This window comes from Serinus canaria, chromosome 6 (genome assembly GCF_022539315.1).
Source record: "Serinus canaria isolate serCan28SL12 chromosome 6, serCan2020, whole genome shotgun sequence".
NCBI classification, from domain to species: domain Eukaryota; kingdom Metazoa; phylum Chordata; class Aves; order Passeriformes; family Fringillidae; genus Serinus; species Serinus canaria.
In genome coordinates this window covers 29034571-29048418 of record NC_066320.1, presented here as the reverse complement: position 1 = coordinate 29048418, position 13848 = coordinate 29034571, and the positions used below count along the sequence as shown (strand labels likewise).

General features: G+C 38.7%; 1 long non-coding RNA gene across 1 annotated transcript in view; it reads right to left on the bottom strand.

Annotated features, from left to right (window-relative positions):
- The window catches only part of LOC108961665 (uncharacterized), a 33827-nt gene extending 21718 nt beyond the window's left edge, over window positions 1-12109 (bottom strand). The window contains exons 1-2 of the long non-coding RNA XR_001990015.3: window positions 11991-12109; window positions 2477-2523 (exon numbers count right to left, since the gene is read on the bottom strand). This is a non-coding gene — a long non-coding RNA (uncharacterized LOC108961665). The remainder of the gene's footprint in view (window positions 1-2476; window positions 2524-11990) is intronic.
- Window positions 12110-13848: the final 1739 nt, after the last annotated feature.

The following is a 13848-nucleotide window of genomic DNA, read 5'->3' as shown; positions in this document are numbered from 1 at the left end:
AGAGGTAGCAAAAGGGAGATTAGAAAAAGCAATGAAGCACAGGTCAATGGTAAAATATCGCTTATATTTGTCTAAAGCAAACCTAATTGAAAATTTAACTAAAAATTGTTGCCAAATATCTCATTAGCTGATTCCAAAACCTGTTTCAACAGCTCAAACCTTTTCCATATCACTGGGACTGCACAGGTGCCTACAAAGGTATAATTTGAATTTGTTTCTTATAAAACAGCTCATAAGTAGAAAATACCCTGGTTTAGCCATTATCAGGTATATTTTTCTAGGTGCCCATAATGGCAAAAGCAGCACAAGCCATTCACGTTGTTAAAGCTTTGGGAGCTGACCAGGCTCAGCACACGGGCTCTGGGAGACCATAAAGAAAATGTCTGCAAGCAAATTCCTATCAGGAATGAATCAGAACTCTGTCTAAGAGGTAATTTCAGCATCTCTGGCTTAGCAAAGTAATGCCAATTTAGGTATATAAGATAGGTATATATTCTCATATAAGATATAAGGCCAAAGGCTTTCTACTAAAACATTTCCAACCAGGAAAAAAAAAAATTAGGAAACCTAGGTGGGTATTAGTCCTTTTTGTGCTTTGTTTTTTAACAAAAACTAATAACACACCCTCATTCTAAAATTCACAGTCACATCATTTAATGGTTGCAGCTTGTGCCAGCTCTCTGGATTAGTAAATCACAATAAGGAAATTGTGAAATATCTTCCTACCATCAAGAAAAGAAAAAAAAAAAAGTTTTAGGGTTTTCCCAAGCATTTCCAGTGATGATCTTGCCAATCAATTCTTGTTGTGAGCAGAAAAGAACTAATTATATGACTTTTTTTTTTTTTTTAACTTCAGAACAAAGAACATATAATAATTATTGGTCCTGGAAACTTAAATATAGAATATGCTGTAATCCTGAGTTCATTATGACTTGAGGGACTGGTAATAATAATGAGGCATTACACAGCCCTAAGGAGCTTCATATCTAGAAGGTAAATACTTAAAAGCCTTGGTACATCAGCAATCCAGAGGCAGGAGTAGAGATTATTATGGTTTTAGGTGAGGGTACATTATAATTCTTGTTTTTAAATCAGCTTTAAATCTGATTGCAGAAGAGCTGGATTTCAAAAATGGGCTTTGGTGTGCAAGAACATGGGAAGGGCCTGTAATTTGCTTTCCACTTATTGTTTGTTGGTACTCTGGGGTAGAAAAAGTGCCTGAAAATCATTAGAATTGAACAAACTGAAGTTAAAAGCTTTGATCATGGAGTGGAAACAGTAAGCAGGTAAGTGTGTTGTGTTTTCCTTCATTGTTTTGCCCTTAGACCACGACATTTGAAATTTAAAGTCATTGTTTGCCGATTTTTTTGTTTGTTTACATTTTCTGTGTATATTTTGATCAGCTCAGTTCACTTTGTCATACAGAAGGACTCTCACTGCAAAACAGCAACTACAAAGCTGCCCTTGTTTTTGACAGGCTAAAATACCTGTGTGATTAAAGCTATCAAATGACCTCCCCACCCCCGAAGCACTGAACAGCACCTAAGCCATAATTCAGCACTAACAGATGATCTACATAACACTCCTCCAGTTATAGAGTTTCTCTCTAGTTCCTCTGTCACCCTAATAAATATAATAAATATAATATTGGTAATTAATGAAGGGTTGCACTGGGGTGTTCTGTCAAACCTCGTGGAAAAAAAGGAGAGGAGAAATCACCTTTGGGGCACTCTTGGAAGTGTCAGTGATTTATTTCAGAGCCCTGCTCCAAATAAAACACAGGATTTCAGTCATGGGCTGGTTACATGTGCCAGTCACTGGACTGCAGGAGAGGGGCACTGGGGGAAGAGTTGCTGTCTGAAATAGAAATTTTGGTTGGAAATGAATCTTTGAGAGCTGGTGTTCCTCTGACTTCTCTGTGTTTCTGAAGGGCTGCTTTAGCAAGCTTGGCTGCTGTGACTCCTCTCACCAGGATGCCAGCTGGAGTAGCACAGGTCACAGAACCCACCAGGCAGCATAAATATTCTGTTTCCAGAAGGTTCCAGATTCCTGACAACTTTTGGATTCAGCACTGATAAGTGACCAGGACTGACATGACATCTGACAGAAATGAGACTGCTCCTGCAGCAAGGGGCTCTTGGAGACACGCTCTGAGAAGTTAAGGGTGGAAAAGTCAAGAGGATGAGAAAAGCATCCCAAAGGAGCCATGAATTGAGGGAAAGGTAATAGCTGGATTAATGTTCAACTGCTTCATTTTGGGGTTTGCCGTGAATAATTAAGTGTAATTAATAAATAGTGCCCTGAAGATAGGATCAAACAGACTTTGGGTGTGGTGCTTAATCCTTCCTGAGTTGGAGAGCAAGGCCAGCAGCCCATAATGGATTTAACTAATTCTCTTAATTGCAGCTTCATTTGCCTGATCTTTCTAAATGGCATTAATCTAGATTTGCAGAATAAGCACTTGGAAAAGACTTACCAAAATCACGGTAGGATCTCAAAGATACATTTCTCTTCTTAGGTTTCCTTCAGTGAGAGAAGAGATTTCATTGTCAATGCAAATTCTATTAATTTGGCTAAGTGTTCACAGTCTTTGTTGGCATAAAATAAGAATTTAAAATGTCATTAGCAAATTCAACCCTTAGAATCAACATTGGAAACGACAAATTCTGCAAGACTGCTAATTAGTTATTTACAGATTAAATACTTCTAAAAGGCAAAACTGCAGCATTTGACTCTCATTTCTGCACTGGGTACTGAAGCACTGCACAGATTTCTGTGTCTCACAGAAGGAAACACATCCCACGTGCTGACAACCACACTGGGAGACAAGATAATCACATTTCTTTATCACCCTTTGCCTGGACAACAACAAATCTGCATGAGAAGCCTTTAGCTCTGAGCAAATTCCAGCCAAAAGAAGTTGCAGTCATATCCTCAGGTTTTCCAGATCTGATCTGCCCTCTGCTCCCACCACACTGCACCACTCAGGTGTTCAGCTCCCTCCTCTACAGAGCTCACTATGATGACTAAAACAATTAACAAAACCTAGAGAGGCAGAGTTTAAATCCACTGCCAACAGTTTCTCTCCTTGGGCACAACAGAAAGTTTCTTCTCTGACAGTGTTTTGTAGGAGAAAAAGGAATAAATTGCAGCTCATGTGGAAAAATGTGAAGCTGTATGAATGGCTTTGACTTGCCAGAGGTGACCAGCTGTGCCAGTTTTGACTCTTGACCCGTTTTGAGTTTGATTTCCTACCTAAGTCCTGCAGATGTAACTGCTGTCATTCTTGCCTGAAATCAAGACCATGTCATTGGTGTTACTACTCATGAAAATAAGTGCCAAAATTCCCACTGGCTCAGTGGTACAACATCTGCCAACTGAGTCCAGTTCTGCTCATGGCAAGGATTCTTCTTTTAATTACAGACTGAACAAAATATATATAAAACAAAATCAAACACGAGCAACATGGACTGTCCAACCCTACACACCACTGTGTAATATTTAATGTAGGTTCACACCACTCATCTTTTCCCTCCCTGTGGTTTGCTGCCTCTGTTGCTGTGTTTTGCCTTAAGCTGGGCTGTAAACTATTAGGAAAAATTTGGTTTTTTCCCCTGTGTTTGTGCAGCATTGAACACTGAGAATCCAAGGGACTGTCACCCCACTGTACTATTAAAAATTGAGACCAGTAATTATTTTATTCTCATTATGAAATCAAGGAAATACCACTGCTTCAAAGCTACACGTGTTGCAAGTAGCAAAGTGCATGTGATATCCATGGCCCTTTTGCTGCTCTTAGCTAGCCACTAACTCACTTAATTTTGTGTAGTTTAGCACATTACAAGATTGTTCAGGAGTGCCATAAATGATGTCAGGCACCATCAGAAACCACTTCAGAAAATCATTGCCTGTAGCCAGATCAAAAGGTGAACACCTGGAAACTTGCAGTTCTGGGAAAGCAGAATAAATCTTTTTTCTTTCCCCCATTTCTCTCTTTTTTTCCTTTCTCTTCCTCTTGGAGATTTGTTTCTTTTTGCCTTAAAGAATTTGAAAGGTTTATTTACAGCTTTTCAAATGACCCCTAATCTATTTAGAAAAACACAGCACGGCAAATTCATCTCGGGTGTAACTCCATTTGTTGACTTAAGCAGAGTTGTGCCAGAAGGGAGCCTGGCCCAGGAGTTTCTCTGCAGAGAAAAACAAAGCATTTGAATACAACACTTAATTGGCTCCTTGAGTCCCATCACAGGCTGTCCTGGAATATATTTATTAAAGGTAATTCTTTTATTGTGGTAAGATTGTATCAGTAACTGAAAGTCATGGTATTAGTTTTAAATCTTGTTTTTTTCCTTAGGCTTCCCTGCTTGAGGCTGATAATTTTCACAGCACCTGACAGTGTTTAGAGAGACATTGTATTATGTAGCTGAGTGAAATCTAAGACCATAAATAACTGGGAAAGTTGCTTATTTTGTCAGATATCAGCAATATAATTACTTACAATCCATCAGGGTCAACTTTCAGGAAGTAATATAAAAAGTTGTTTACTGTGGAGCTGCAGAATTCAGAGATGTGCTGGGAGCCTCTTGCAAAGACACACAGAGTCCATAGGTAATATTAAAATGATGCTTGCTATATAATTAAAAGCTAATTGTTTTGTTTAATCTTTCAAATTTTTTACATTCTTCTCTTGACCAGGTTTTAATATTGATTCACTATTTTTACATGGATTTGTTATTTTTCTCAGCAAGTCCTGAAAAATGAATACTTTTATGAACACATAAACCCCAGAAAAATAATCTCAGACACAAAAAGTCTATTAAAACCTGTAGCTGCTGATTTTCTTGCACTAAGGGTAGAGCATGAATCTGCCTGTAAGAGCTCTCTCCAGATCTTGTATACGGAGCAGGGGCACAGGGGGGAGTAGAAGGACCCTAAAAGGAAAGGATTGGCAAAAAGGATAAGGAAAAGAGACTAAGGAGAGACCAGGGAGAACATTAGTGAGGGGAAAATATAGAAATATCCTGAAAGCAGAAATCAGCAAGTGATTGAGACAGGGCCAAAGCAGCAACAGACAACTGATCCTCTTCCCTGCTTGGCTGGTGACTGGATATAATGCTCATGGAGCATTAATCCTCCCTGTCCTGTCCCAAGAAACAATCCTTAAAAGATCCAGTGATGAAGCCAGCAGAAAACTGCTGAACAATTAGTGTACATTCTGGATGAATCAGTTGCTTTGCTTTCATTTGGATGCTAATGATGTTGTGATTGCGTTAGAGTAAGCTGGGTTTGGGTTTTCTCAAGCACACAAAAAATCTGCACAGTTTTAATTAGTTTGCTATGAACAAGCTCACTTTAAAGAGTAGCATTTAGTAGATTGTAGAAGATTTTCATCCCTTTTTTCTGACTTTAATATACCAATTAAGAGTTGTGCTTGCTGCACTGTTTTGGCCTTACACTGTGATTTTGGTCATATAGTTTAACAATTTAGAAGAAAATCCTGAGGCCACAGAGCATTTGCAAACACATACCAAGCTGAACTGATGGGGAGGCACTGAGAGGGGAATTTGCTTAAAAAAAATTTGACCTTCCAAGTGCAAACAAACTCATTTATAGGAAAAGGACTAATAAAACAGAGCCTTTTAATGAGGCACCCAAACAATATTTTTACAAACCAACTTCTTGCTAAAGAAACTGTCTGGGTGTATGCACGTGCATTGCTGCTAAAACCAATTACTTTACTACATATGCTAATAATACATATGTATGATTAGCAAATACATATGCTAATAATTCAGCCAGGGTAAAAATGTTAAAGTAAAAAAAAAAAAGAGTAACATTTTGTAGAATTCTGGTTTTGTTTATCCAAGCAACTTGAATTTATACACCACAAGGAAGAAAATGTTTTCTTTTTCACATATGAAACAACAGCAGGTAATTTAAAAGCAACAAATACAAACAGTGCCAATCCCAAGCAATTATTTGAGATAAGAATAAAGTAAATGCCCAAATTATTTCTATATACCTATGATCCAGCATCACTGGGATTTTTAAAATGAGAGCAAGGTCAAGCTCTGTAGCAACAATGACATTATAGACATTATTAAGATATAGAATTACCAAGTCAGATAACTTTTGGTTTTGCTCTCCTTTGTGAAAAACATTTACAATTCTTTCTGCAGTTCCAGGTTACAAATGGCAAACTTAATCTGAAGAGAAACATTTATGTATTTGATGTTAACTGCAATAACAGTTCTATTCAGTTAGAGCTTTTAAACCTTTAATAAAGCAGATACTTGACACAAAGTTTTTATTTTATTTTTATAATCGATATATCCCCCAAAAGCTTGAAGTAATAAATCTGACTATAGAGTAATATTTCTCAGTATTTGCCACATAGTTTGTACCTATTAGTGTTGCATAATAAATAGATGTTTAAAATATTTGTTCATAGAGGTCTTTCCTTGAACTTAAGCGTAAGTTATCTAAACAGTTGAAAAAAGATTTATAGTTATGAAGAGGCCTATATGTCAAGCAAAGTTTTATGATATATTCCATAATAAATTAGCAATAAATGGATACAGGTGACTGTGGAATTTATGGCCTTTAATGTTTTAATGCTTCACTAAAGAAAAACCTATTATTAAGGTCCTAAAGGGTAATACAGGAATACCATCTACAAATTGTCAAATTAAATAGTTGTTGCCAGGTATTTGAACAGCAGAACATTTCTGCTTGACCAGCAGCAGGGGAGGATGGCAAAGAAAGCAGAAGAAGACCAGATATTTTCTCAAGTACAGCTGAAGATTTCACACTGTAAACCTTACTCACTAGAAGTGATGAGTCTGATCCTAAACCATCTCACATTTGAAAAACCTGTAATTATCCAGGTAATCTAAATCTGCTTAAAGGGCTCCAAATCACTCATACAGGTAAGGGCTGAAGGATTCATCCCAGTTTAATGGAAGGCTAAAATGCCAGTGAGTGAAGCTTTGCTTGTAGAGACCTTTCAAACATTTCTGTCCACATGAAAACTATTGCTTGAATTCAAGAAACAACACACTGTAGAAAAGAAATGGATTTAACTGTCCTAACTCTGTGACCTCAGATAATACTGGAGAGTGCCCTAAAACACAAATGCCACTTTGCTCCTGCAGATGCTTATGAACCTCTCTTAAGTGATTAGACCCCCATCAAAGGATAAAAATATGGTTAAAACTGATGAGAACCCAACCAGAAAATAAACCTTTGAGACAAAGCAGGATGGTACTTGGTGAGATAAAGGGAGAGAGATTTATCTTTGAAGGGAAATCAAACCTGGCAGTAAGGAGTTAAGATCCCAAAACGACTTGGCAGTGCTGCCCTCTCTGGAGAAACAGCCCCCCCAGGGGTGTAACAGAGAGCAACCCCGTCCTCAAAATTGCTTTTTAAGATTAAGCATATCCAAGCTATTAGCAGGATGTCTGCACGTTAACACATCAGCACAAAGATAGGGCCAGGGGGAGGGGGAAAGAGTTATGCAAAAGTGCTCTGCGACTGCCATTGGGGCAGTTCATCCCTAAAGGGAAACACATGTTATACAATCCTCTGCCTAATAGGGTTGGACAGTAATTAAAAAATATCTTTTATTTGGAGAGCTGGGTCTTGAAACTACCAGCTCGCACCATTAATCTTTTTGATGTACTGCAAAGATCTGCAGCAAAGGTCAGCGGGCAGGAGCTCTGCCATTTGTAGGGGGACGAGCTCCCTGATGGGACAGTGAACTGCAGAGCAGATAAAGCCATTACACCCAGCTATCAGTGATCTGTGCTTCACAAAGGGACCACAGGGTGACCATGACCTGGCCACAGCCCCATCTGCTCTCATACCGCTGGGCTGTTGGTCAATCACCTTGAAAACTACCAGCAGCTCCTCAGAAATAAAATTCAGGTGAGGCAACTGCACAAGGAAACGATTTAAATTGAATGGAAGGTGGGAAGAGGGCTCATTGCTCTCAGGATGCCTTGGTCTGCTCCTCAGAGAAGGCAGAGCCAAACCTACTGCAAAATGAGGCATCTGAGATCCAAGTTATACCTCGCTGACTGTGCCTCAACAGCTAAAGCAGCAAACCCAAAGCTGCACTCTGTCCTCTCAGCATTACCTCTGCTCTGCCCCACCATATATTTCCAGCAGTCCCATTTGCTCCAGCTGGGGAATCTTCTGCTCTAAAGAGCCTTGATGTCCTCCAGCGAAACCAAATCTCCAGAGTGGCTTCTGCCACTATAACCAGGCAGAGTTTGTTCTCAGGGGGAAACCTATCCACACCAAAGCAGGCACCAAGTAACAACTCCACAGCAGAGGCTGGAGGGCAGTGTTTCAGCCAGCCTCTGACACTATCCCCAAGCATGTGCCAGATCAAGCCCCGTTGTCATTCAAATCATCTCCAGCAAGAGCTTTCCACTGCAGGTAGGGATAATTGTTAATTAACCCATTGGTCTTGTTCACTTCACAGCTCCTTTCCCTTCCCTCTGCTGTCCTGACACCACAAGATTATTTTCCTTATTTTGACAGGGCTAAGAACCTCAGTTCAGTGCTTTTTTTAGATTTTGGGGTGTTTTTAAAGAGTATTTGATGAACACCTGTGATTTCATCTGGAAGTTGTTTTTATCCCCATGCTGTGAAGAGCTAACTTCCAGATCACCCTCCCATCCATGTGTCTATCAGATGTGTTCATCTGTGCTGGGCTGGGCAGGGTGGTTGGGGTTTTTTTCCACTATGAACTATGAGCTTATCTGACCCTTAACAATGACTGCTGCAGGTGAGTTGTAAAGCTATCTGCTGCTCAGATAAAACACAGATATTATCTGCAGGTATAGCCTCTGTTTCCAGGAGCCTTCTGCTGTGCTCTGTCCAGAGGGCCAACAGTGATTGCTTCCCAGGGAATGCTCCTTCATCCCCAGGGTGAAGCTTCTGCAGAGTCTAATATTATGTAAACTCTCTCTCTATTATGTTGCTGTTTCCTTGTGTCTTTTTTGGGGGTTTTTTTGGTTTGTTTTTTTTTTTTTTTTTTTGCCATTCATCACTTGCCCTAAAAATTCTGTATCACTGTAAAAGGCAGATTACTGAATCAAGATCCTGTGATTATTTTTTTGAGTGATGTCTCCCTCAGGAGAGAACAAACTGAGATGATTGTGAGGGATTAATTTAGCTTGGTAAGTGTCCCCAGATCTGGCTCTAGGGTGTAATATCACCTCTCTATTGTCTCTGTATCCATTTCCACTCAGAAAATGGGGGAGAAAGACATCCCCTGAGACATGTTTTTCCTCATTGGACAGCAGAAGTTAGCAGACTTAGATCTTTCTCTTCCTTTTATGTTAACAGTGCATTTTATGCCTGATTTCAGCAGCTGTGATGAGCCCACATACAGAAATATTCTGGAAAGATCAGTTCACAAGAATGCTCAGATTCTGGGGACAGGACAAGTAAAACAACTCTTGTGCAAAGACAGTTGATATCTTCTAAATAAGGAGGTAACAAAAAAAAAAATAGAACATATTTCTGATTCAAAACAGTATTTACTTAATTTACATATTTAGCTGGCATGTTTGTGCAAATGAGAGAAAAAACTGCACTATTATTCCACCCCAGATGAGGCTCTTCATTATAACTACATGTTTCTAAATAATGATTTTCAGGTTTTTCTGCCTCTATCCACTACTGCAACATGACAAATCTACAAACATATTATACAGATATGTTTTTTGAGGTTTCTAATGTATGGGTATTTTAATGGTATCTACAGTAGTGTTCAAATGAGGATAAAGAAATAAAATTTATGGATTTCAGATGCTTCTTCATTTAAAGCAGACTGAAAAAACGAGGAAGTTGGGAAGTGATAGGTGTAATGCACCACAATTGCTTTGCATCTGGGATTTTCAAACAAGTTTAAACCACTGGAATCTCTTCATGCATTCAGAATCATTTCAAAGAGCTTTGAAGGGCCTTCCTCCATACAAATGTTGTGCATTGGGAATGGGTGTGATCCAAAGCCCTCCTCTGGATATTCCTCTGCCAGTCTGTGGCTCTGCATCCCCACCTGAATTTTGCAGCTGAGTAACTCCCTGTTATGTCCTGGACTGAATATTCTTGTAACCCTTGTAAGGAACCATATCATGTACCAAAACTATATCAGTGACCTCTGAGAGCTGCAGCAGGGGAAGAAGGGCTGCCAACCTTCAGCTGCAGCTTTCAGGCTGGTTCTTGGAGACTGGGCTGCAGGGGCAGGTGATGTTTCCAGCATCTCCCAGTGGAAACTGCAGCATGCCTTGTCATGTACCTCAAAATGGGATTGCTCTTGGCTTTGGGAGTCTGTACTGAGCCAAAACCCAGCAAAAAAAGCCTGAGTAGAAATGCAGGAGATGCATGGCTTTCATGCCCAGGTTGCTGCAGCAATTGGGACCAGAGGGAAAGGGTAGCACTGTCTGTTGTAAACACAAAGGTAAAAAGAGCTGGGGGAAAGCAGGAGGTGTTCTGTCAGAGGGAACGGAGAGAGTGAGGGAAGGAGCACCAGACAGAACAGCATCCAAGTGGAGGTGAAGAAATTCAGATGGGAATTTTCTTCTAGGGACAAGACAGGACTGTACAAAATCAGAAAAAGTGAGAAGAGGTTAAGCCCACTAGAGGGACAGGGTTGCTCATATTGTTGACAATATGAGATCAGTGTTTGAAAGAGGAGCTACAAAAGATGGCAGAGATACCATGCTGTTGAAAAAGAAATAAAATAAAAAAAGGTTTGTCAGTTACTCAGACATTTCAGGAGTTGCTCTAGAGTCTGTATGGAAAAAAAAAATTAAAAAAAAAAGGCCACTTTTTAAACAAAAGAAAAAGAAACAAAAACAGAAAGGTGAATGAATAAACATCAATCTCTGAAGTTGCTGATCCTTTCCACACACTCCAAAGGGGCTTTCTAAAAAAGTAGAATGTCTTTTGATGTTGAAAGATAAATACAAAAGAAAAGTACCAGTAGCTATGACAAAAAATGTAAATGTCTATTTGCACATATACCTTCAATATAAAGTGATAGTGTAAGACAGCTGGGTACCTGTGTGATTTCCTGAGTAAATTGATTTAGAGTCTTTTGTTTCACATTAAGTATTTCCATAACAATAATGGAGTGGGACATTTGGGGTTTTTTCTTCCCAAAGGTATGCAGCAATCTGAGTTTTACATCCAAATATATATGTCTCATTTGATATTGGCTTAAAGGCTGCTTTCCCAAACACAACAATGCCTGGCTCAACAGCATTTCTACTGTGATTTATGCAACAGCCAAATTCGGGAGCATTGCTTCCTTTTTCTTTTGTTTTTTCTTTCTCTGATAGTATCTTCTGTTTTTTCTTCTTAATTTCAACTCAAGAGGGTCTCAGGTTAAAAAAAGGGAAAGGAAGTTATGCTAATGAAATTCTATTTCCCCTTTAAAGATACAAGCATAATCTTTAGCTAACATGCTTATTGTAAATTTAGGCACACAGGATCAAAATCCAAAATTATTCTCACTTTCAAAATAAAATCAATATGTAAAAATCTCTAAATCACAGCAGAGAGCACCACACCATAAAATCAATAACCTAATTCATATATAAAGCTGAAATTCCACCACTAATGGTCCTGTGTGGTGAATCTAGCCCAAGCTGTTGTCTGTAAATTCATTTTACCAAACATCCCAACCTAGGAAGTGGGAGATTGGAGAAACAGCAGAAGCTCACCTCTCCAGGAACCAACCTGACTGCAACTTGTCTGGTGTTGAGTGTCTGGTTCTGGTTTTACTCCTGCAAGACTGAAGTTAAACTATATATTCTTGCCCTCTGTCATCTGACAGAGGAATGTACTCAGCCCCCTAACATTTGCACTGCTTGTCTTGCTGCCATCATTAAAAGAACCTCCTGCCTTGTAAAAATGTAACTACACGTGTTTCATAAAAATCGATATAAAAATAACAACACCAGGGTACTTACATCTTTCTGGAGCAATTGAATTCTGAAACAAGCATCTTGGTTCTTCCTCCTGCAAATGGATCAAATTACATTTCACTAGGTAATAAAGTGTGGTACAATAGCCTGCCCAATCTGTTTTCATCTTGTCTGGTACAAAGCTTCAGATATACTCACTCATTATTCAACCTAATGGGCCGGGTTTGGCATATATTGAATGTTAGCGCTCTCCCTGGAAGCTGCAGAGGTTAACTGCTCCTAACATCCTCTTTCCTTCCTTTCTGAGCATGTTTTCTCCATGAATATTTGAAACAACAGAACTAAATGCCATAATACCCTACAGTGAAGGTGCTGGTACAGACCACAGGGATGAAATAACTGTAGCAATTTTTTTGTTCTAATCCTCAGTCACCCCAGTGGAACCTGGTCCATACCTGGAAATATTTTGAAATGTAGCAGGGAAGCAATCTGCCCTTGCCAAAATACTTGCAGAATTGAAGATCCACATTATTAAGCATTATTATTGTTCTTTATTCACTTTATTGGTAGTGTTTGCATGATTGTGGCTCTCCATGAGAATAAATAATTCTGTCAGAGACTGAACTGGAGATGTTACACCCTTCATTCAATTATCATTTCAGAGGAGAAAGAAAAATCTTTCTACATACAAATGACTTCATTTAATGTTAACTGTGAGCTATATAATGGTCATTGTAATCCTGTAAGTGGTCCTGCTGCAGGAAGTTGAAAACAAAGTTACTTCTAAAAGCAGAAGCTTGAAAAACCTATGTATATAATTTCTAGGCTCCGCAGCAAGGAATTACACAAATTGCTAATCAGGCACTAAAATGAATATACTGTTGATACAGTTGAAATGTTTTCTTTGCTCTCCTGTTGTGCTATAATATTTTTCTAGTCCCTGCACTCAAAGTAGATACATCACATTTTGATGTAGTTAGGCTCTTTTCAAGGTGTGAAATTGGTAAGTACCAACACCAAAGGAAAAAAATTCTTTTAATACTGCGCTGTGCCACTTGAAGCTGTATTACCCTTTGGCTTTGAGCCAGAAAACTCCAGTGAGAACTATTTTATAGCACATGACTATAATAAAAGATATTTAAACATGGCCTAACAATGGATTAAACTAGTAAGACATAGTTTGTGTTAGATCCCAAGGATGAATATCAAAAATAGAGGCAATAGTTTTGAAACAACAGCCAGCAGTGAAAAGTTTACTTCTAATGTAAACCAGACAGTCCCCAAAATAATTTGTGGTTTATTTAATTCTTACCGTTCATCTTGTGTTCTTTTGAGTAAGCTAAAGTAAGACACCCGCGTAAAAGCACCAGCTGGTTTAGATTTTGATTCTGGATCTCTAGTGAGCTGAAAAACTCTAATCTGCATCTGCAAGGGTGGGGAGTCGTTTTTGTAAACAAGGGGAAAAAAAAGGATTTGCTGCAGGGGGAAGGGCAGCTTAGAAGAAGGTGCATTTTGGGAGAAGAGAGAAAAAACAACCTCGTTAATATATTATAATAAATTACTGTTTTATCATTATCTGGTTATATTTGCACAAACATCAATTGCATGTGAGCCCTGAAAAAAGAATGTTTCATTGCCTTTAATACGCACTGCAGTGTGCACCCATACAAAATCATTACTGTAACAAAACCAGCTGCATGTAATAGAAAGCAAATGATTTACAATGTTACTATAAGAAACTACTTTATTTCATATTATCATAAAAAGAACAGCACTGAAAATTTGCATGACAAACACAAGAATCCAGGAAATTCCAAATCTAATTCATTTTTAGGTTTTAATAGGTATTAACTTATGGAGGTGAATTGTTAAGAACATTTCTTGGAGAATATTTCCAGAGAGT